This window comes from Lynx rufus, unplaced genomic scaffold, assembly GCF_022079265.1.
Source record: "Lynx rufus isolate CCGP_SWC_20201006 ecotype Redwood Valley unplaced genomic scaffold, mLynRuf1.p SCAF_5, whole genome shotgun sequence".
Taxonomy (NCBI): domain Eukaryota; kingdom Metazoa; phylum Chordata; class Mammalia; order Carnivora; family Felidae; genus Lynx; species Lynx rufus.
The window spans coordinates 79,028,493-79,051,368 of record NW_025814867.1 but is presented as its reverse complement, the minus strand read 5'-3'; the positions used below and the strand labels follow the sequence as shown (position 1 = coordinate 79,051,368).

The 22,876-nt window shown below is 45.2% G+C and overlaps 1 long non-coding RNA gene across 1 annotated transcript; it reads left to right on the top strand.

Annotated features, from left to right (window-relative positions):
• Positions 1 to 11,102: 11,102 nt before the first annotated feature.
• On the top strand, positions 11,103 to 15,036 carry LOC124526521 (uncharacterized). Its single transcript, XR_006965687.1, has 3 exons — positions 11,103 to 11,354; positions 13,744 to 13,869; positions 14,899 to 15,036. It is a non-coding gene; the product is annotated as an uncharacterized LOC124526521 (long non-coding RNA).
• Positions 15,037 to 22,876: the final 7,840 nt, after the last annotated feature.

Below are 22,876 nucleotides of genomic sequence, written 5' to 3'. Positions count from 1 at the left end.
GAGTGCCTTTATATTTGAAAGTGATTTAAATAGTGGCCCTCTGGCTCGGTCACGAATAGAATTTTATAATTAAACGATAACACTTTAAGCGTACTACAGAGAAAGAATCAGCATTAGAGTCAACAGATCTGAACTTAAGTCCTTCAACCTCTCTGGGCTTCACACAAACCCCCTTATCTAGAACACAGAAGAATAATCCTTTCTCTGGTTGGCTCTCAGTTCTTCATAAAAATCAAATGAGGTAATGGGTAGGAAAGTGCTCTGTAGACTGAGTGCCCCCCAGGTGAAGCGTCTTGCAGGTGTAATGGCCATCTCTTATTCCTACAGATGGGGACAGTAGTCTTTTCTCTGTTGCTGCGAGTTGCTGGCAGAATGACTTAGCAGCTGTGGGGAGGGGCCTGTGATGGCCTCAGTGGCAAGGCCCCAGGTAACGTGGCCTGAGAGGTCCTCCTGCAGAGTTTGCTGCACCGTCAGAGCAGGATGCACCTGCTGTAAGGTCAGGCTTGCCCTTGCATCTGGCTGTGTAGTTTCCTGAGATCTCTGGGGAAGTGTTATCAACAGCAATATTGGTGTGCAAAGCATCCTCTGGGAGTGACTTCTGGGACCGGACTCAGGTGCCCACGAGCTCTTTCCTGAGTGGTGTCCTGTGTTCTCTGCAGCTTAATGAAGGTTTTTCTGGCCCCAACCCCCGGGCCAGTAACACAAGTAGGTAGGGATATTTGTTAGGTATGGGTAGAGTCAAGAGCATCAACGCTCTAAGGGTTAACAGAATACAGGTGAGAAGGGGCTCTTTAGCAAGATAGGGAGGAGGGCTAACAGGTGGCATTCAGGGTGTGTGGGAAGGACAACTCCTGGAGCCAGGAGACAACTCCTGTGAGCCAGACCTGCAAAATCAATAACCGGGATCAGAAAGCTCACCTTTAGGGAGGGTTTTACTGCATTTCATATGTGATAGAACTGGGTGTTCTTAAAATAACACACTAGAAATAACTGTTGGGGATAGAGTTCAATCCCCTCGGTTTGCACATGAGGAAACTAAGGTATTTGGCAGGAGCTTGCCCTGGTTACTCTGAGTGAATTGAAGACCTTAGGTGAACGCCAACTCTCTTGACTCGCTATTGCTGTTGGAAAAGGGCCATCCTTTTTGCCTCTCCTGGCCTCAGTTTCCTCTTTTGGAAAATGAGGGGACTGAAAGAGCTGTTTTCTCCTTCCTCTCCTCTTCTGGCTCGAATATTCAATGAGTCCCAGGGACCCAGGCTTCCTTCTCAGCCAAGAACCCCTCCCCATCCTGGCCATGCTCCTGGGAATCATACCCTCCCCCTCAAATTCCCCAGGGAATCTGCAATAATGCTCAGTCCCTGCTCCCACACTCACTTTCACAAGAGGAAATCAATAGATTCTTCAAGCGGTTGGACCACAGGATGATGCCTGGGCCCATTTTGTCAACCAGGTGGCTCTAGTGAGGGAAGTTGTATGAGTCATTGTCGGCCAGAAATGTAAATCTGGCCTGAGGCTTCCCTTGCAGCAAAATTTAGGTCATTAATAATAGTGAACGTCTGTACAGCACGTTACAGTTACAGCGCACTTTACATACCTCATTTGTTTGTCACAGCTCTTCAAAGATGGAAGTGTTATTGTTATGCCCGTTTCACCGATGAGGAAAATAGACCCTGGAAGTATGGTAACTTGCCCAAGGTGGCAGGAAGTGTGTGAGTGGCAGACCTGGCATGTAGTTAAGACTTTGGACTTTACGACCCACACTCGATGCACTACATCTCTTTGTATCAGGCTTCCTGTTGCCTACCCAGCCTCCTTGGAGATCAACAAAAGCCAGGAAGGTCAGCCTGCTCAGAGTCATTTCCATGGAGATCCCTTTCTGAATAAGGGATAGTTGCAGCATCAGTGTGGGTATGACAATCCCATTGAGTGGTCTGGGAACAGACCTATGGAGCCGAGAGCCATGCCGTCTCTACCCTTGCCTCTTTCACCTTCTTTTCCTCACGGTGAAGCCCAAGCCTCCTGATTCCCAGACCGGGGCTTCCCCCAACCCCAGTGTGGCAAAATAGGAAACATAATTCAAACATGTAAAACGAACTGATGAGGACTGTAACAAACACCGTTATGGTAAACTTTCCTGACGTCAGCCAAAAAAATTCCAATTCTTCCCACTTCCGGGTTCGTTGTGGGATTATACTTCCTGGCCCCCCTTGGGCAGGGCAGGACCACATAACTAGTCCTGGCCAATTAGTTGTGAGAGGAGGTGACTTGGGCTACGTCCAGGCTGGACCATGCAATTGCTCTTTGTTTCCCTCTGGTACAGCCAATAGCAAGGAGGTCGTGGCCACTCTCAGTCTCGATCCCTGAGTGGCAACAGTAAACAGAACCCTTCTGCCAAGCCACTATGTAGGAGGGAAAAAAGAAACTTTGTTTCAGGTCACAGAGTTTCAGGACTTTTGTTACTGAGGCAAAACCGAACCTATCCTGACCTTTACAATCATATTCCCATCACCCTGACTTTTAAGAATTCTAACATTTCCTTACACGTTTAGCTTGCTAAAGGAACAAACATTATCAAAGACAACGGAGTCCTTTTGGAGATCATCTTTCCCCAGGCCTTTTCCTTTTCCCCTCCCAGAGCAACTACCACTCCAAAGATGGTATATCTGTGTCCTGTCCATGGCTGGTACATAAGTATGTGGCCAAGACAATAGAGAGTACGGTTTCGCATCTCATATTTGCGTAAGCGGCATAATACCGATTTATTCTGCAAATTACTTTTTTCACTCAGTATTATTATTTTAGATATAATTGTATTGGCACATTGGTTTCATTCCATTCACTTTAGCTTCAATATCATATTCCTTTTTTATGAACGGGTTACAATTTATTGAGCATTTCTCTACTAATGGAGCTTTAAAGTTCTTTTCTCACCTGTAAACGATGATGCAGTGAACATCCTTGTGTAAAGCTCTTTGCATACAGGGAAAGAGTTTCTCTCAGTTGTATATCTGAGAGTGGAATACCTGTGAGATAAGATATAGGTAGCCTCAAATTTGGTGGATAAGATATAGGTAGTCTCAAATTTGGTGGATATTACCAAATTTCTCTCCAGTTCTATCATCAGTGAGTTTGTGCTTTGCTGTTGTTTCATATTCTTCATATAAACACTTCGCATCATCAGACTTTAAAATTTTGGCCAATGTGATGGGTGTGAAATGGCATCTCTTAATTTTCAAATTTGCATTTCTTTGATTAGTAGCGAAGTCGAACATCTTTCCGTACCCTAAGGATCGTTTCCTTTTCTGTGATGTGCATGTTCATAAAGGCTGCCAATTTATTTCTGTTGTTTTTCCTTCTTATGGATGTGCAGGGGCCTCCTCCTTCCCCTATATTCTGGGTGTTAATCTTTTGCCGGTTACATAAGTTGTAAGTGTTAATTTTGTTCATTGCTCAGTTCTCATTCTCTTGCAAACCACTGGCTGCCTGCTTTTGCACACACTTGATTTTTGAGATCACAGCAATTCCATGGTGAAAATGGCTTGGAGGTGTATTTTGAAAAGCTTATGTGAATGAATGTTCCCTGACTCCGAATTATCTGTAGTAGGCTAAGGAATGTGTGTGTGAAGGGCCTATTTTGCTTACTCAGGGATCTCATTTGCTAATATAATTGTGTGGTGAAAGCAGAAGAATCCGGTGTAAGTGGAAAAAACCTTAGTCACCAAGAGTTGTTTGGGTGGCTCAGAGTTAAATATCAGGGTTGACTGGTTGCCCACTGCCATGATGAATCCTAGCGTGATTTACCTGGCTGTTTTGACATTTTGTAGACCCAACGTATGAAGAAGGGCATTTTAGAGAAGTTTCAAGCTCGTGTGGTCTTTTCTCCCCCCCGCCCCACACACACCTCAGAGAGTCTACACAGGGGTGTACTCATTGGAAGGCTGGACGCACTCATCAGAAGGTAGGGCGAAGCAGCGTCTTGGGTTCCAGTGCAGCTTTCCAATGGGGAGAATCCCTTTAAAGCTTTGTTTATCTCTTGGTGCCTCAGCTAACCCCAGGAGAAAAACCTTAGCTCAGGACAGGAAGCTCAGAGAACCCAAAAGGATGACTACACAGCTCAGGACTATTTAAGTCTGCCTCTTACATGTCCTTCCATGCTATCCCCAGGAGGCTGGGCTGTGTTGGTGCTCTAAAAGCAGCCTAAATATACCATCACTCCCTAGGAAACCAAAGGGTATGGCGGAGACCTAGCTCTGGGATCAATTATGTTGGTAAAACTACAAATACAAGGATGAGCCAGAAGTGCTGCGGCTTAGGAACTACTTGCTGAAAAAAGACTTGATGTTCCCTAGTAGAACCCCATGGACCCAGGGGAGGTGGCCCGGGCTGTCTGGTCGACTAGCCAGAGAGCTGGGCCTGAGTGGCCAGACACACCTTCCGTTCCAGTTGACTCACTTGAGTGGCAAATTCTTCTCTCCCTCACAGTCCTCTCATCTTCAAAGGGAATTCATTAAGCCCCACAATGCCATCGGCACTTGGCCAGGTGTTGTACTGGCCCATTAGGTGGACACAGGCCACAGCCTCAGGGAGCGTGCCAAATGAGGTGGAGGGTGGCAGCTGAGAGCTGTTGACATCCCCCAAGATTGTGCTGAAGCACTTTCTATAAACCCTCCAGCGGTTTCAAACTCTTTGTGCGTGTCTCTTAGAACATATTATATTCTTCCTGCAGCCCCTCGCTTTAGCTCGCTCTGTTCCCTCTGCCCAGGATACTCTTCCACTCAATGCACTCAAATACCAACTCCTGGGTGGGGCCTTTTCTGGAAGAACAGACCGCTCTGAACTCTGTGTCCCCATTGCACTCTGGATCACTGTTAATATCACACATATCATTTTTGTACCAGAGTCAGCTGCGTAATGTTAATCTCCCCTAATGGACTCAATTTCTTGGAAGTGGATACTCTGGCTTATTCATCCTTGTTTCCCTAGAAAAAAATTAGTAAGTCGTCATAAATGTGTTTTGGATTAAATGCATCAAGGGACACAACTCATGCTGCCATCTGATTCTACCCTGTAGTATGACTGGACGCAGGCCCCGGCTCTCTGAGTCTTACTCTCCTTCTCTGTAAAATGGGTGAGGGGAGGATAAATTAGAAAAGTGGCCTCTCAGAGGTTTTCTGGCTTTATTGTCTATGATTTTTAGACTCTGGTCTCCTAGTGGAAAACTGACAGTTCCTCATAACTCTGCAAAAACCAGGGTGATATTTTCATTTATATGTGTTAAAGGGACTAGCGTGTCTTCCCCACCCTCAGCTGTCATGGTTTAAACATGTGTGTTATTTAGCATCTTACAAATTCTCTGACTCAAGTTTCAAGAGGTTTATGGGATTGATTGATTGTAGGAAGCATACAACTTGTGTCTCCCTTGCCGACTACAATTGTTGAAGTAATTGATTCTTTAAAAAGAATTTCTGGCTGTATTTTCTAACGACCGTTGTCCGCCTGGGTGTATGTGGAAAGGGGTCACTGTGTGGCTGTGTATGTCGCTGCAGTGTCTCTCGTATCACTAACCTAGCCATGTTGTCTGTGCCCAGCTCAGTAGCACCTGACCCCCGAGTGCTACCCACTTCCCATGCCACCTCTCTGTTCCTTGAGTTATAGTTTTGGAGCTTCCTGCACGGATGGGACTCAGTACTCCTCATATCCCTATTTACCAGGTGCTAATAATGCACAGTTATGATCTTCATAAGCAGCCTATGAGCAGAGGAGGGACAGAGGTTATTATTGACCCATGTTGCAGACAGAACTGAGATTCAAAGAGGTGAAGTGACTTGCCTAAGGCCACATGGCTAAGAAGACCTTCTGAGACTGGCCTAGTGAGACCTATTGATTTTCCACTGTCCTAATTTTCATCGACTCCTCTGAAGATTGTTCCGATTGCTCCCAGGTTGCCTGACTGCTCTGAGGCCTGTTCCTTGGCGAAACCAGAGGCAGGTGATTCTTTTTTATTTATTTTTTTTATATGGCTCCAGGCTCTGAGCCGTCAGCACAGAGCCCGATGCGGGGCTTGAACTCACCAACCGCGAGATCATGACCTAAATGAAAGTCGGACGCTTAACGGACTGAGCCACGCAGGTGCCCCAGAGGCAGGTGATTCTATCCGAAGGAAAGAAGGGGTCCTCGCCCACTACTAATGGTGTGGGACCAAGCGGCCACACTCGTTAGTGAAGAGGGAATTCAAATTAGCTAGAACTGTCCATTTGGGGGTTTCTATCATTAGCATCTTACTATGCCAGTGAATGAGGTGTTGCAGCCTGAAGCAGGGCCTCCCTCTGAAAGCTTCAGAGGACCCACGGTGGGGAAGTATCCCAAGAGCACTGGGTCTTAGTGCTGATTGCTACAACTCCTGCTCAGAGGGAACACTACTTACTAACGCGCCTCTCCGAGACTCAGCATCGGTAGCTATGAAGCGGAGACAAGAAACCTTCCCCAGCTGACCTTGGGGGTGGCATACTGTGCTGGGGGCAGCGGTGCTCCAGAAGCTGAATGTTCTGGGTGAAAATCAGAGAGCATCACATTTGGTCTTGTTATTATACTTTCTTAACTATGAAAGGTCTCAGTGGAGGGAAGTAAGCCCAGCCCGGCGTTCTTTTCCTAAAAGTGGCTCCAAGAAACATTAGGCAAGAGGACACATAGCTGTTAAAGTGTGAATAACCACAGTTCCTGCACTACCTGCCTGTCAGAACACTGAAAGGGGTTAAGTTAGATAGTGATGTAAGAGCATTTAGAAAATACAACAGTTGCTCGTATTGTGACATGTTCTTTTCCCTCAAAGGCTAAAGGTAGCCCTTAATAACCTGAAAGGACTTCTGTCCAAACCCTCTATGATGCTATTTACGCTGTAGCCCTGCCTCATGTTGGGAGTAAATGGTGCCGCTCAGCTGAGCGGGCGGAAAGGGCTGGGCTGGAACTCCTCTGCTCACATTTTGCTCCTCATACCTTTTGGATTCTCTTTTTGAACCAATGGCTCTAGCTTTCTGTAATGACCTGTAAGCTTCTGGCCCCCTTGGCTCTAACTGGTCCCAGAGGATCAATTCCCTTTCTGAAGAGGGCTGCTTTTGTTTTTGTTTTTGTTTTCTCTCTTGTACCCCGGGGAAAAATAGTTACTCTCATAGACTGTAAAGAAAAACTCCTTCTCAGGAGTTTAAAACATGTTCAAAGTGGGTAGGGCCCAACCTCAGTGAAAACATACTTTCTATTTCCAAACGGAGGTAGAGGCAATTTCTAATATGGGACATACACTGAGGATGCCATATTGTAAATAAAAACCTAAAGCCCTGAAAATGGTAAGAAAGCAAATATGTTAGTTATAAGACTTAGTAGAGTTATTGCAATTGAGCGTTACATATAACTCTGAGCTTCCTGGTAGGCAAGGCGAAAAAAGGTAAACGTGATGACTGACATAATTTTCCTTTTCTGATTGAAGGAGGTGTCCTGATTGTTGGAATTCTTTTCTGGCACCAGTTTTGAAAAGGAATTTAATACTGGGTAATCCTCAGGGATGATGAACATGTCTATAGCAAGAGTTTTACATCTAATGCAGGAAAGTTCTGACATTTCCATCTCATTTCCCTTTTTGAACTCCAGGCTCATAATAACTACTGATAAAATTTCTTTACCTACATATTCCAAAGCCACCTGAACATATTCCAGACTGAACTTGTTAACTTCTTTCTGAAATTAGTTCATCCCCCTGTATTCATTATCTCTGTTAAAGCATCACATATACAAGCTGCCCTTGCCAGACAAATGTCAGCTTGTTTAGATGACTCGTCCCCCAACCTCCAGCCTATGCCTAGTCAATCATGGGGACTCTGTGTCTTTGATTTTCTTTAAATGCCTCCTCTCCTTTCCACTTCCAACACCATTACTTTGGGCCAAAGCTGCCCCATTTCTCACCTGGGCTACTGCAATGGCTTCTTAACTTGCCTTCTTATTATTCCAACCCGTTCTTCTTATTGCCTGTCTAGAGACTGATCTATAAAAAATGCAAACCTAATCTTTCTCAAAACCTTGCCAAGGCTGCACCTTGTCTTCAAGGTGAAGTCTAAACTCCTGACATGGCCGATGAGGCTCTTCACATGCTCACTTCCCAGCCCCAGCTGCTGCCACACCTCATATAGTCTCTAACACAAGACACTTGTTCTCTCAGGACACCCCCCTGCTCATGTCTCTGTGCTTTGCACAAGCAATTCCTTCTTCCTAGAAATCCCCCTTTCTTTGGAAGCCTGGCGTCCTCCATTCTGGCAAGTTTTTCTGATCTCCTTTCAATGCTCACCACAATTTGGTTCTGCTTCCTCTGTATCCCTCAGTACCTGGAGTATCTCACTTATACTTACCGTGTGCTGCTGTGACTGCTTAGTTTCTGAATTCTCCAAGAATATCAACTCCTTTAAGACAGAAAGGCAATCCCACGCATCCTAGAGTTCCAGCTCTGTGCACGTGCCTGACATAGATGGAGTCTGATGAGTTTTGGTTGACCGAATAGGTGGAGGGAAAAAAATAGAATGCTGAGGTTGAATCTAGGGTGTGTTGACTAGTGACACAGGGATCAATGGACTTTTCCTTTAAGATATCTGGAGTGGGTCGACAGACTGTGCTTTAGATAAATCTCTCTGAGATCATCTCTCTGCGCTAAGCTTTGGTAGGAGCTGGAGGCAGACAATGAATGATTTCGCTGTTGCAAAGCCCTCAGCGGACCACCTACTGTGTGCCTGACCAGCGTACCTTGATCCCCCGGTGCGTGTGTGGGTGGATGGGGACAGTGATATTATATTAAAGGAAGGAAGAAGCCCAACCAAGAAATGGGTCTCTTGCACAACCATGGTTTCCTTTAAGAGGTATTGCTTTCTATCAAGCACCTGGCACCCCATCCATGGAGAACCCTTTCTTTGCTTCCCTCCATCAAGGTTTCCATCATAGAGTTTTTGTCCAGTGCATCTGATTTAACTGGCACTTGTTTAAAATGCATATTCCTCAGTTTTCCCCCTGCCGTCACCCCAAAAACACCCTGCCTCAAAGATGGTCTAAGTTGGCTGGGGAAATTTTTCCAGCAGTCCCCATTGCCTAGCTCTTTAGTGGTACTGTTACAGCTCTACATAGGCAGAACTTGGGCTCAGTCTTGCTTTTAACCTCCACGTGCTGTTTGATGTGGAGCTTTGTGGGCACAAGCAGTTTCCAATGCTCCTGGGCTTGGTACAATAGAGCTGAGCTACCCCACAGACCCCTGGGGGGCATTCTCGTGCCACACAGGCCCCACCTGAGAGTGACTCTTCTTGGCAGGGACACTGGAGGGTGTCTAGGTGGAGGTGCTCGTTCCGGTGCAGGATCTGGCCAGCACAGCATAGGTTGATAATTATTATGAAAGGTAATGTCTCGCAATCACTATTTGAAATAAATAATAATAATTCATGGCCAAATAGGATTTTGTGGTTCTCAAAGCTCTCAGATTTGCATTATTTCCTGTGACCTCACAATAGTCCTGTGAGGCAGGAATATTCCCATTTTACAGATTTAGAAACTGGGACTCAGAGAAGACAGTGAGGTGACCTGTATGTCCAAGGTCACACAGATGGGCTTGCTACCGCTGGATCTCAGGTTTTCTGGCTCCATTCATGCTATGTTCCATTCCAGCGTGCTTACTGATCTCTTACGTTATCAGATTTGAAAGTTGAGGAACATTGCTAAGAATGATAGCACTATATTCGAGAGCTCAACAATGTCCATCAAGAGATTCGCAGTGATGATTTGCTATAAAAATGCCAAATACAAAAATAAGAACTTCCATTTTTTGGATGATTGGAGGAGGAGACACTGTGGCTGTGTTAAAACGCTAGCCCCATGTGTCAAGAAGGCTTCCGAAGTTCATCATCCTCCTCTAAGCTGTCAGCAAAGTTTCCGTGGTGTGCCGCAGCTGGCTTGCCCCCATTAGTGAAAGCCAATCGTGAGCAACTTTTTTTTTTTACTTCATGGTTTAGTGATGTCACATTGCTAGCTTGAAATCAGCCATGGTGCAAGAATGTACCCCATGGAAATCAGCAAATGCTACAATTCAGGGCTTTTCCATCCCAGGGAACCAGGCATTAAACATTTACCAGCACGTCGCTGCTCACAGCTACCAGGGACTGACTCAAACTAGAAGTTCGAAAGTTCTCCTCTGTCATCTGCATGGGACGATCTTCAGTGTTGATTTTTCTTCTAACCACAAGTCATACCCCATTCATGGGATCATGCCATTCCTTAAATAGGAGGCTCTTTCTGTCCGAGCTTGCAAAATCAGACGGGTGGGTTTTCTACTAATAGGTTCTCATATTTGTACAGTTTGCAAAGCTTTTTCATATCCCTCATGACTTCTGAGCCTCGTGTGCTCTATGGGACAGATGCCTTCTCCTCTCGTTAGAGAGGAAGAGCCTGAAGATCTGACAAATGATGTGACCACTCCCAGAGTCATTGGCCTAGCAAGGGGCAGCTGGGGGCTTGAACTGAGTTTTCCACCTCCTTGGTTTGTGACCCTTCCCCTTGTACGAGGCCCCTCCTTCACTCGTGAGACTTGCAATGCTGGCAGCTCAGGCTACCGTCTGGGGCAAGGAGAAGGGATGCCCTGTAGCAGCCTGGGGTATAACATTTGTCCCGGCCCCGAACAGAAAAGGACAGACACACTGGCTTAGGAGTACCTGCAAAAACTGCTAGCCCCACTTTACTGATCCTGTGCAAGGAAAGGAGTCTACTTTCACTCTTCCTTTGTCCTTGGTTCCGCCTTTGATTCCTTTAAAAACTTTTATGGGAGCCTAGCGTCTCTGGGCCCTGCTGTAAGTCCTGCCCTCAGCAGGAATTTGGAGCCTCCTAAGTGACTGGCATTAATGCCCTGCTTCCCCTCTTGCACAACTCCCAGCTTCTCTACTGCCCGGTGATGGAATTATTGATTGGTAAGCATTTCACAACACATTTTCAAAACATGCTGAAGGTCAAAAATTAATGACTCATGGGCAGTCACACTTGTTTCTGCCTCAGCCTCTCTGGATTATATTGGTGAAGTTGGTTAATAGAAGTCACTGGAGAACCCGAGGTCAAAGTTGACTGTCCAACCCTGACCAGCGGGACCATTAAGTGACTTGAAGACAAAATTCTTGATCTTTTATTTGGTGATTAATCTGCTGAATCACTTTGGTTTTTCATACCAAAGAATATAAGAGGGGAATGAGAGGATTTCAGTGCTGAATTGGCCACCAACTTGCCCCAGAGTATTAGAGTACTGGAGTACCGGAGAGGTCCTCAGCTGAAGAAGGCGGCTTGGGGCATAGGTAAGGGAGCACTTTGCTCTGATAGCTGGGATTCTACACTAGCCCTTTGGAGAACAAAACCAAACCCCTGAGTCAGTCTTGGAGATACTTACTCACATCTGTGGTTGAAGCCAGAAAGAGCTCCGTGTGAGACCGTATGGAAGAATGCCTTAGGACACAGTAGCAAAGAGAAATCCAGATCAGGAGGCAAGGGATCTGGGTTAACTCTCAACTCTGCCACCTGCGATTTGAATACACTGACCAATTGCTAGACCTGTGTCAGGACCTTGGTTTCCTCACGTGTAACACGGAGACAGTGACGAACGCTTTCTTTCAGAGGGCTGCCTCAAAGGTCAAGTCCCTGACGCACGTGAACTTTTCCTGGTACAAACCGAAATGCGTGGGGCAGCTACGGCATGGTTCTACATCGGCTAGTTGAACGTTTTGAGGGAATGAATATCAAGGGGACGTTTGTTTTCTTCTTGATATGAAAATTTGTTCTCACCGTTGTTTTTTTTTTTTCCTGTTTTTCCCCAGAGAGTAATCTAACTTGCAGAATTCGTTTCCGAATGCCTTTTCGGGGGCAACCGTGGGACTGGAAATTTCTTTCGTACTAGTTCTCCTATAGGTTGTTACACTTTAAAGTACCTGAAGGTCCTGTAATTCTAATATAATGTAATGCCAGAACTAAGAGGTGTGATGTCGTGGAAGTATCCGTGACGTCTGTGTCTCCTAGACTCTGCAGCATGGCCCTTCTCCACATGCATTCCCGCACATTCTCCCTCTCGCAGCTGTGTGGGCAGCGTTGCTCCCCTGCTGCTGACTGTTGAATGTGCCAGTAAAAAAAGGAAGCAGGGGCACCTGGCTGGCGTGCCCCTCTTGATCATGGAGTTGAGAGTTCGAGCCCTGCGTTGGATGTAGAGATCGCTTAAAAGAAATAATAAAATCTTAAAACGTAAATAAATAAAAAGGAAGCAAATTCAGTTACGTAAAACACAGCCTGGGTGAGGAAAGGCAAGTATGTGTTTCGACTTGATTGAAATCGCTTTTTTTCCCACCAGTTTGTCCTCTTGTCAGGACATGTCAGAACTTACCGAGCCCTTGGCAGTCCCTGTTCTCACCTCTTCGTTGTACTTAAGAGCAACCTAAGGCTTAGAGCTTGGAGGTGACTTCATCAGGGTCACAAAGCCAGATTTTGGGGCAGAATCAGGATTCAAGCACCCATCTCCTGACTTCTCCTGTCTCCTATCTCCAGTACCCCACATGTAAGTGGTGACTCTAAAAGAAAAGAGAAAAAAAAATAGAACTTCATTGGAATATCTTGGGTTACTGGCTTTCTTTTTTCTTTTTTCTTTTCTTTTTTAATTATTTTTCTTAATGTTTTTTTATTTTATTTTTGAGACAGAGAGAGCATGAGCAGGGAAGGGGCAGAGAGAGAAGGAGACACAGAATCAGAAGCAGGCTCCAGGCTCTGAGCCATCAGCACAGAGCCCAATGCGGGGCTTGAACTCACAGACCGTGAGATCATGACCTGAGTCGAAGTCGTACGCTCAACCGACTGAGCCACCCAGGCGCCCCGGGTTACTGGTTTTCAAGGATAGTTTTATGACTGGCAGTAACAATGCCTCAAAAGCTATGGTAGCCAGCTTCAATGAACTTATGTAATGCACACTTATCATAGAAGACGTGTCATCAAACACCTGCTAGATCTGAGCGTTGGTGCCTAAGTTGCTTTTATTGTCAAAGAGAAGAAGGGGAAAAGGAACTCGGCTGAACAAAGCGGGAGGACTTTTTATTAGAAAATTCGGAGGCAATTTCTGGAGGAACAGGAACACATTTCCAAAGGCTTCTAAAATGTACATCAATGGGATTGGGTGAATTTAGTAGTTAAAGAAGTGAAGGGCACTGAGGATCGTTTGGTGCCTAAGGCCTCTTTCAGACAGGTCTCTTCTGTTTGCCTTGGTCACAAAGCTCTAGGAGCCTCAAGGTGGGCAGGCCCAGAGGTTTCCCAGAGCAATGTCTGAGGTTGCTGGTTTCCATTCAGGCTTCCAGGCAAACACACACCAAAACACTCGTGGTTCTCACTGGGATCTCTTCTCATTAGTGGAACATGACCAAAGTCGAAGAGACATGGGCCATTTGTCTCTCCACCTGAGTCCATCCATACAAAGTGGACTTTGGCCTATTTTGGAGGTCAGCCTACATCAACAGGATGGGACATTTGCCAAATACACGGTCACTTGCCTTTGGTTCCCCACAAATTTTTGAACGGCAAGAGCTGTTCATTTATTTACTCGCCTAATAGTTATTATTAAGGGCGCATTGAACTAGAAAACCTGTGCAGGTATAATGGGCTCTCTGCATCTCAGTTTTCTCCCCCGAACGAGACTATTCATTACCTGCCTTGCAGATCGCACCTTGTTGCTGGGAACATCCCATGAATGACGTGTGGAACTGCTGTTTCGACTCTCAAGCCCACCACGTAGGTGAAAGGTTGTTGCTATCACTCTGTGGCCAACAGCGTGCTGGGCACCAGGTAGGTTACAGAAGACATGTAAGAGATGGTCCCTACCCTCCAGGAACTTAAAACCCCGCGTTGGGAAACTGAGGCACACCCAAACAAAACAGAGATGGAAGGCTGTATTTGCTATTCCAGCGGTAGCTCTGAGACCTATCCGAGGGCAGAGAAGGAGGAGCTCATTAACAGGCTGCAGATGTTGGGACAGCCTCTTGGAGGACGTGAGGCTTGAGTTGGGTGACAAAGTAGACAGAGAAGATGGAGAAGGTCTTTGTGGGTGTGGCATCACCGAGTCAGCGAGTGGAGGCTTTTCTTGGTAAATCAATCTACTTGGAGTCAGAACTCCCAACCAAGCTGGAGTTATGGATTTAAAATTTGAGGGGAGCTATAGGAAAGGGAAAGTCAGAGACGTTTTTAGACCAATGATGGGCTATAATGCGATGGTGACTAGAGAGGCATCACGTGTGACAGATGGGTTTGTGAGGAGACAGAGGAGGGAAGGGGGCTACAGCAGGGGGACGGCATGCTTCTGGACCAGACCGATGAAAATGGTAAGAGAAAAACAATGCATGTCAGTGAGAGAATTCTGTTTGTAAGTGGAGGACAAGTCAAGCTATTCACCCTGGCTCCTCTCCTGGTGTCTAAATGTTGGGATTTGAGTTAAAGTGGGCAAGGAGGGGCAAAAAATGGGAGTGACTTTATATGTACACTTGGAAGAGTTTTGAAAACACAAGCTGGTCTCACAGTATCTATTTGTCTACCCATGAAAAAGGATTTGAAGTTGTTGGCTAATCCACAGGATGACAGCTCTTCAGAGTTAGGCAGGACCTTGCAAATTACCTGGTCACATGGTGGCCAATGTCAGAATTTCTGTTCCAGTATCCCAGCAAATGCTCATCCCTCTTCTCAAACCTCTTTAATCAAGGCAGTTCACTACTACTTGAAGAAGACCTTCCCAGGACCGGATGTGTCTAAAGCTTCGCAACACTTTTATTTTGAATTCTAATGAATTTTCCTAACTGGTTCTCCTATTGCCCCCCCTCCCAGGGTCACACAGAACACTTTCACATCTTCTGGATTCAGCCATTTAATTGAAGATGCAGGCCTTGTCTTCCTGGATGCTCCCCATCAACCTCATTGATATAAAAATGACCTTTTCTATTGACTAAGTAACGTAATTTTTTATTTAAGTACTTTTTTAAATAAAAAAGTAATTTTTTATTTAAAAAATAAAATTTCATCATTTCTATTTTTTAAATTTATTTTATGTTTCTGTATTTTTGAGAGAGAGGGACAGTGAGTGGGGAAGGGGCAGAGAGAGAGGGAGAGAGACCCAGAATCAGAAGGCTCCAGGCTCTGAGCTGTTAGCACAGAGCCTGATGCAGGGCTCGAACTCAAGAGCTGTGAGATCATGACCTGAGCCGAAGTCCAACCCTTAACTGACTGAGCCACCTGGGCACCCCTCTTTTCTATTTTTACTTATCACTTTAACCAAAGACAACAGAGTTGGATTCTGAATCTTACAGGAAAAGAAATTAATTGAAAGGAAGAAAAAAGAAAGAAAGAAAGAAAGAAAGAAAGAAAGAAAGAAAGAAAGAAAGAAAGAAAGAAAAACTCAGTTATGGGAACCTTCATATCCTTCTTTCTTTACTTTAAGAGGGTAAATGGGGGCTTTTGTTGTTGCTGTTTTTGGCTTTGCACAAAAGTCACGTCCTGTGATCTCATGAAATAGGTGCCTTCATCTCTTTCTTTTTTGAGCTGATCAGCTGGATATCTTCCAGGGATTTGGTGTCAGAAATCAAGTCTGGTGAGTGAGAAGTTTGACCAGATTCAGAACAGCCTTGCCAAATTGCAAACAGAGGGTGTGGAGTCAGGTCAGTTACAGAGGGTCACAAAAATGAAACTTACAATGGACAGGGTGTATATTTGAGGCACATAAGGGTCTCAGTCAGTAGTAGTTGATATTAATAAAATACAAAAACAAAAATAAAATAATAGTAGTAATAAACAGCCAGGCCAACACTGAAACTTTTGAACTGATACGGAGGGAAGGAGATCTGTAATATACACACTGTTGCCTGAGGACGGTCTTTCTCGTTGCCTTAGCAAGTTATATTGCCATGCTCTGTTTCGGACCGTGCTCCGGGAAAACCTTAGCACTCATATTAAAAGTTTAGAGTAGGGGCCTCCGGTCATGATCTCACGGTTGGTGAGATCGAGCCCTGTGTGGAGCTCTGCCCTGACAGCGAGGAGACTGCGTGGGATTCTCTGTCTCCCTCTCTCTCTACCCCTGCCCTGCTCATTCTCCCTCCCTCTCTCTCTCTCTCTTTCTCTGTCTCAAAATAAATACATAAACTTAAAAAAAAAGTTTAGAGTAGGAAAGATAATCTTTACCAGAACATAGAAAATCGTATCAAAACACACAAGCAAACAAACATGAAGCAGGTCAGTTTTCTCTTTTTGGCACTGAGCAAGACCATATGCTTCCAGAGATGAGGATTTAAAAATAGCCTGTCCCACAGCTCACATTGTAGCCCTGGGACATGCTGGGGGTGGGAAGGATTGCCTCACACTTAATAATAGTGACACTTCACATTACACGAACCTCTTCTCAAAGTAACCGAGAGTACTTTCCAGTTATTTGTTTGCTGTGTTTTAAAAAAATCTAATCTTCCTGATGTCCCTGTGAGCGGAGAAGGGAGTGGTACTAATATTCCCACTTTACCCGGATGACCGAGTTATCGAAGGGTAAAGTCACTAAGTTGGGATCACAGACTGACTCAGGAATTAATCTGGTGCAGTTCCAGACACACGGGGCTGCGGGCTGCAGCAACATCCTGAGCCGTGAGAGACACGAGTTCAAAGGATGTTGCACAAAAAAGAAAGAGGGTTGCTTCCCATTGCTTCTGTTTTGAAATGCACTTGCCTTTCCTTGTAAGCATTTCATCAGTTTCCCATTCTAAGGCAAATTGCTTACAAGCCTTGGTGACCTATATTTGCAGACCAATTTACAGAGTCTTAATAACAACGTGATAGTTCACGTCTCCAGAATTCCTTACCCTGGAGAGGGTCTCACACTCGCCATCTCATCCGATCTCTGTAACAGGCTGTAATTCAGGCAGGGCCAGAGTTTTGATGAGAGAGATCAGAGGCTCAGGATGTGGGGGAAACTTTTCACCTGGTAAGGGCAACAGACACTGACCAACATGCAGATCTTCACTCTGGAGGTCTGGGCTGTTTTCCCGCGGGCCACACTGTCCCTTAGGTCTAAGCAACGTGGTGAAACTTGGCCGCACAGCGTATGTTCCCAGGGAAGATGTCTTCCTCTGTGCTCAGGACTGACTCTGCCATCCAATGTGGCGCCCAACACTCGGTTTCTAATTGGTCGCATAACACGAATGGGGGGATACTAGACGTAGCAAACATAAGTCACTGACAAGCTCCCTTTAAGGAAGAAGGGAAACTCGTCATCCAGATTGTCAGCAGACGGTTTGGAGCAGACCTGGAGTCCAGTGAGGTTGTGTGACCCACCAGCCTTAGCCCCTATTCCGACCCTACCTCCCTTGGCTCTACTATAATTATTCTCTTGCCAACACACTAAATTCCCTTGTTGCTTTCCCCTTCATTGGGCAAAACCCCAGTCCTGGGGAAACGTAACCATCCTCACCTCCTTTGCTTGTCCCTAAGCAGCAAAATGCTGTTAAGAACATCGTACACCATGCTAGAAGCAGCTCGATTTAAATTTATGATGGCCAAGGGGCCCTATAACACTTCTGGCAAATTTGCCCTTTCAGTCCCTGGATCAACTCTTTCACACCTTCACCTTCCTCCCTAAATCTCCACCACGCGTTATTCTTTCCATCTTCCAGGATGATGACCTTCCTTATTATTTAAGGAGAGTTATTCCGTCTTTCCACCACCAGCTTCTTTACTCACCCACATCTACACCCGCAAACACTACCTCCCACAGGCAGTGTTGCTGTTTCTAAAGGTCACCCCTCCGTTTGTCTCCTGGATTCTACCTATTTTTACTTACTTCTCTCTGGCAATATCATTTTCTCCCGTTCCGTTACATCAATCCTATCAACATACAAAGATGCCTGCATGATAACCATTAAACAACAATTCTCCCTTGATCGTGCTCGTCTCCCTTGACCCTCCTGTGTCCACTCCTTTCTTTGATGCCTTCCCCAAAATCTTCAAAAATAAGATCTGCTTTTCTGGTCTCCTCTTCTTTTTTTTTTTTTTAATTTTTTTTTAATGTTTATTTATTTTTGAGACAGAGAGAGACAGAGCATGAACGGGGGAGGGTCAGAGAGAGGGAGACACAGAATCCGAAACAGGCTCCAGGCTCTGAGCTGTCAGCACAGAGCCCGACTCGGGGCTTGAACTCACGGACCGTGAGATCATGACCTGAGCCGAAGTTGGCCGCTTAACCGACTCAGCCACCCAGGCGCCCCAAGGTCTCCTCTTCTTCAGCTCCTCAACTCTGTTCCCATTTCTTTGGGATCCTGTCACTCCACCTAAGCAGCCCTTTTCAAGGTCGCTAATGATCTATATATTTCCAAAGCCTACCCAGATTCAACTTTCTGGACTCTTCAGTAGAATTCGACACGGTCGAGCCCTCATACTTTTTTGAACATTCCCCTCCCCGCACTTCTGTGATGCCACTCTCACCTGGTTTGCCCTTACCTTCCTGTCTCCTTGTCTGTCTCTTCCTCCTCCACATCAAATTTTGGAGAGCTCTGAGGTTCTTGTGTCTGTTCTGTAGACACTCTTCCCGGATGATCTCATTGGGTCTCATGGCTTTAATACACCATCTATATGCAGATAACTCCAAATCTTTATCTCCACCTGACTTCTCCCTTGAGCTCCAGACTTGATAACTATAATTGTATATCTAATAGGCATTTCACACAAACCACCACCCAAGCCAAACTATTGACTTACCTCTCCCCACATCCAAGTCCTCCACTCCAAGTCTTCCCTTGTCAGAGTAAGTTGTCCTGAGCCACCGAGATATTTGTTCAGAGAATATACATGAGCCATTCTGATTGTGTTTTATTTCCCTTAATCCCCATGGCTAGCCAATCAGCAAGCCCTATTGACCTTATACCTAAAATATATGTCAATCTAGGCTATTTTTCATCACCTCTGCTACTAGCCACCTTACTCCAAGCTGTCATCACATTGTTCACATCCAGATTTTTGGTCCCTATACTCACCTTTCGCACAGTAGCCAGAACAATGTTTCCAAGACCTGAAGTTATAAAGTCACCTCTCGGCTAAACTCTCTTACCATGAGTATAAAACTCTACAGAGCCTGGTCCCTGGCTACTTGTCCAGCATCTTCTCCCTTTCTCAGCCTCATCTGCAATGTTCACTGTTTTTTTTCTTCCTCCCTCAAACCTGCCAATACTTTCCAGTCTGAGAACTTTTACACTTGCTTTTCCTTTTATTTGGATGTCCTTCTTCCAGACCTCCAGTGGCTGCTTCGTTTTGTCATTCTGGTCTCAGAACAAATGTCATTCCCTTAGACAGATTCACCTGACCAACGTCACTAAGGTATTCTCCCCTAGAACCAAAAATAAGTATTCCACCGTTGTCCCTGCCCCCCTGCGAGGAAGAGTGTTCTCCTTTAGTTAAATTCTAGTGAATTATACCCTCAACTTTAGTGGTGAGTCTGTATAAAACCTGACATTGAAATTTGTGACTACATTGTCCCTGGGGGTTTCTGAAGACATTATTTGCTCTGTCACTCAGTAATCTTTTCTATAAAACCCTGTATGAGGAATTCTTTTAGGACTAAGAGCTAGAAAAGCTTTGTTTCCCTTGAGAAACTGATAATGACACAACTGACTTCGCATTGGTTTTTCTCTCTCTCCTCTCTCTGTTTTGTTTTGTTTTGCCTTAATAACACAAAATTTTAGCTTAATTATTGCAGATAATTTAGCTTAATTATTTAGCCAAAATTTTAGCTTAATTATTGCAGATATGTAGAACTATAGGACCTGGTTACTTGTCTAGACAGTTTTGTCCAGTAGAACTTTCTACAATCATGGAAATATTCTGGATCTGCAATGTCCAATAAGGAGCCGCTAACCACGTGTGGCTACCAAGCACTTGACATGTGGCCAGTGAAACTGAGGAACTAAATTTTTATTGTATTTAACTTTTATTGATTTAAATTTAAATAGTCACACGGGCCTGGTGGCTACATTGGACAGCACAGGTCCGGATACCCTGGTCTAAGATACTAGAGTGTGTTTTTATGCACGCTTCATTATTCATGATTGTATTTCCAATAAGTTGCCTCAGTCCTTTGTGGCTGGTAGGAAAAAAAGAAAGGGAGAAAACACATTGAAATGAGTAAGTGACTCTGTAGGAGGAGTTAGCATGTTTATAGGCTTGGGTATACATGATCAGGGTATGCAGACAAAGAGTCTTAAATCCTATTTCCCCATGAGAGCTCTGTGGAAAAAGCACCTGCAGCAAGTCTGAGATCCAAGTTCTGGTCTTCGTTTTGCTGTTGGACATGACGTGTGGCTCTGAGTGAACCAAGATTCAATATATTCACGAGTAAAACAGGGACTGTTGGATTGATGACTGGGTGTCTTTGGCATCTGGACACCAGATGTGTAGCCCCTCCCACTGCCATTCCTTCTGAAGTCCAGGAAGCTGGCCCTTGGCTACCGACGTGCAATATGGGGCAAACCTTGAGAAGGTCATCTTATTCATGCTCACCCCTAGGACAGGGTCATTGGTAAATGAATTTAAAACAAATACAAATAGTCCAATCTTCAAAATGTCATCAGGGAGGGAGAACCCGCCGTAAATACTTAGGGATTTGGATATTTTTGATACCGAGGGATGTATCATTCCCTTTATTGCATAAAAGCACAGGACTGACATCAGAAGACTTGGACTCTAGTCTCAGCTCAGCTACTAACAAGCTGCATGATTTTTGTCAGGTCAAAGTTTCCTCCTCTCTCAAATGAGAGGATTGGACCAGCTGACCTTTAATTTCCTGTCTTGTGCTAGCCGTAATAATCATAGTTAACATTTATCGAATCTTCAGAATGTGCTGAGCTACGTTGCCTTATTTAGTCCTATAGAGGTGGGGAATATTATTATTTCCATTTCCAAGGCAGAAAGACTGAGCTTTAGTGTTTCGCAAGGGAACAAAGTTAGCAAATGTTGGATTCCCTACCGGAATCCCACGGTCTGGTTTCAGAACTCATCTTCCTTACCTGTTCTGCCTTCTCTATAATTTTGTGTTTTTCTTCTATCGGCCAGAGCACCATTGTTTTCCTGGTTAAACAAACAGTTGTCTTAATGCTTTCAACGAAAACTTCCAAAATCTGGGCCCGAATATGGTTTCCCCAGACTTCAGAAGGCCAGGAAAGGCCCAGTACAGCCAGGATTCATGGGTTGGTTGCCACCTGGCAAAAACAGCCTTATTCATTTGGCTAGTGTGCTGTGAAAATAATACCATTTTCTAAGTATGCTGTGATATGACAAATTCTGGGAAGCATGTGGGCTTAGGCATATGTAATGACTCACCGGCAAGGTTTAGCTTGGGCTTCTCACAAGTCATATCACACGCATTTCACAAGATCCTATCATGAGGGGATGCTCTATCCTACAAATGTCAATCATCACTCCCTGAGAGTGGGACATGTCAGTAATCCCCATATGTCCAACAGGTCCATCTTGGACCTGGCCCTCAGCTGATCTTCAGTTAAGAACGCATTTTGTTAGCTGATAGAGCAGGATCCTTATGTTGGTTAGAATCCTATGAAGTTAGAGCCAGAAGGAGCTTTAGAAATGTTAACCTGAAGAAGGCAGAGGATTTTCTCAAGGTCCGTTCAAAGTTGGAATGAAAACTCTGCTCTCCCTCATGCCCTGTCCAGGCTCCCTCCTTATCAGACTGGTAGTCAGAACCACATCCTTTGGAAATGAGGCAGGGCAAACATAACTGAAATTTCATCCTGCCTCTACAGATGTCAGGAGCAAGGGAGTACCTGTAGTAGGAGAATCTACCTCCCCTGGCTCCATCAAAGGCTACAGACCCATGAGAACCATCCAGCTTAGCCTGAGCCACACGCCCGGAGGTCACAGCAGTGCACAGGAACGTGAGAGGAAGTGGAAACGTGCGAGTGGAGGGCTCAAAGCAACGGGCTCACCACCGGAAAAAAAAAATAAAAATAAACACGCTCAGAAATAGTGTAACTGATATGCAAAGGAGATCAAAACAAGGGTTTTAAAATATCTTGGCTGCTTTAGAGGAGGTGGGGGTGGTAAATGAAGCGAGGTTGCAAATGGGTGTTGGGGTTGGGGGGGGAGGTGGGGAGGTTATATGGATGGTTCACTGCAGCCTACCAGGCCATGGAAGCCTGAAGCCCAAGGGTATTCAGATGAAAATGTGGGAGGTATAGATTCTCATGGGTAACTCAGAGGTAAGCAGGGACTCAGGAACAAGAACCCTGGAGACCTTCAACCCCAAACTCCTTCCTCCCTAACCTCATTGCTGTTCCCTGAGAATCTGCACCATTTGGAGTCATGGACATTTGTCCCAAGGCAGGGCATTGAGGCTCAGACAAGCCAGCAGTGAAGGCACCCAGAATTCCACCCAACTTGGCTGAACTTCTGAACTTCAAAGCTCAAGTAGCAGTTTGGAACAAACGTTCCAGGGTTAAGGATTGAGGCTGAGCAAACTCAGGGAAGATAAATCCCCTAATCTTGAGAAGTCCAATTCCCTTTCCTTTCATTCTGTTGGGAAGGGCTACAGAAACGAACTCTCTTTTAAAGGAAAGGTTGTATTTTGAAACTGGTTCCTGAAATGGGAAACCAGAAGTTTGGTGATGGCCCTGCTGCCTGTTTATGTTCTCCCTCTGCCAATTTAACCAGCCCTAATAATAGCTCAAGGATCATGGGGACATTTCCAGCATCAGACGGCCATCAGTCAACAGCATAGGTACAAAGGGGAGCATTCGCTCCACTATGGACCCAAATTGTCTCATGG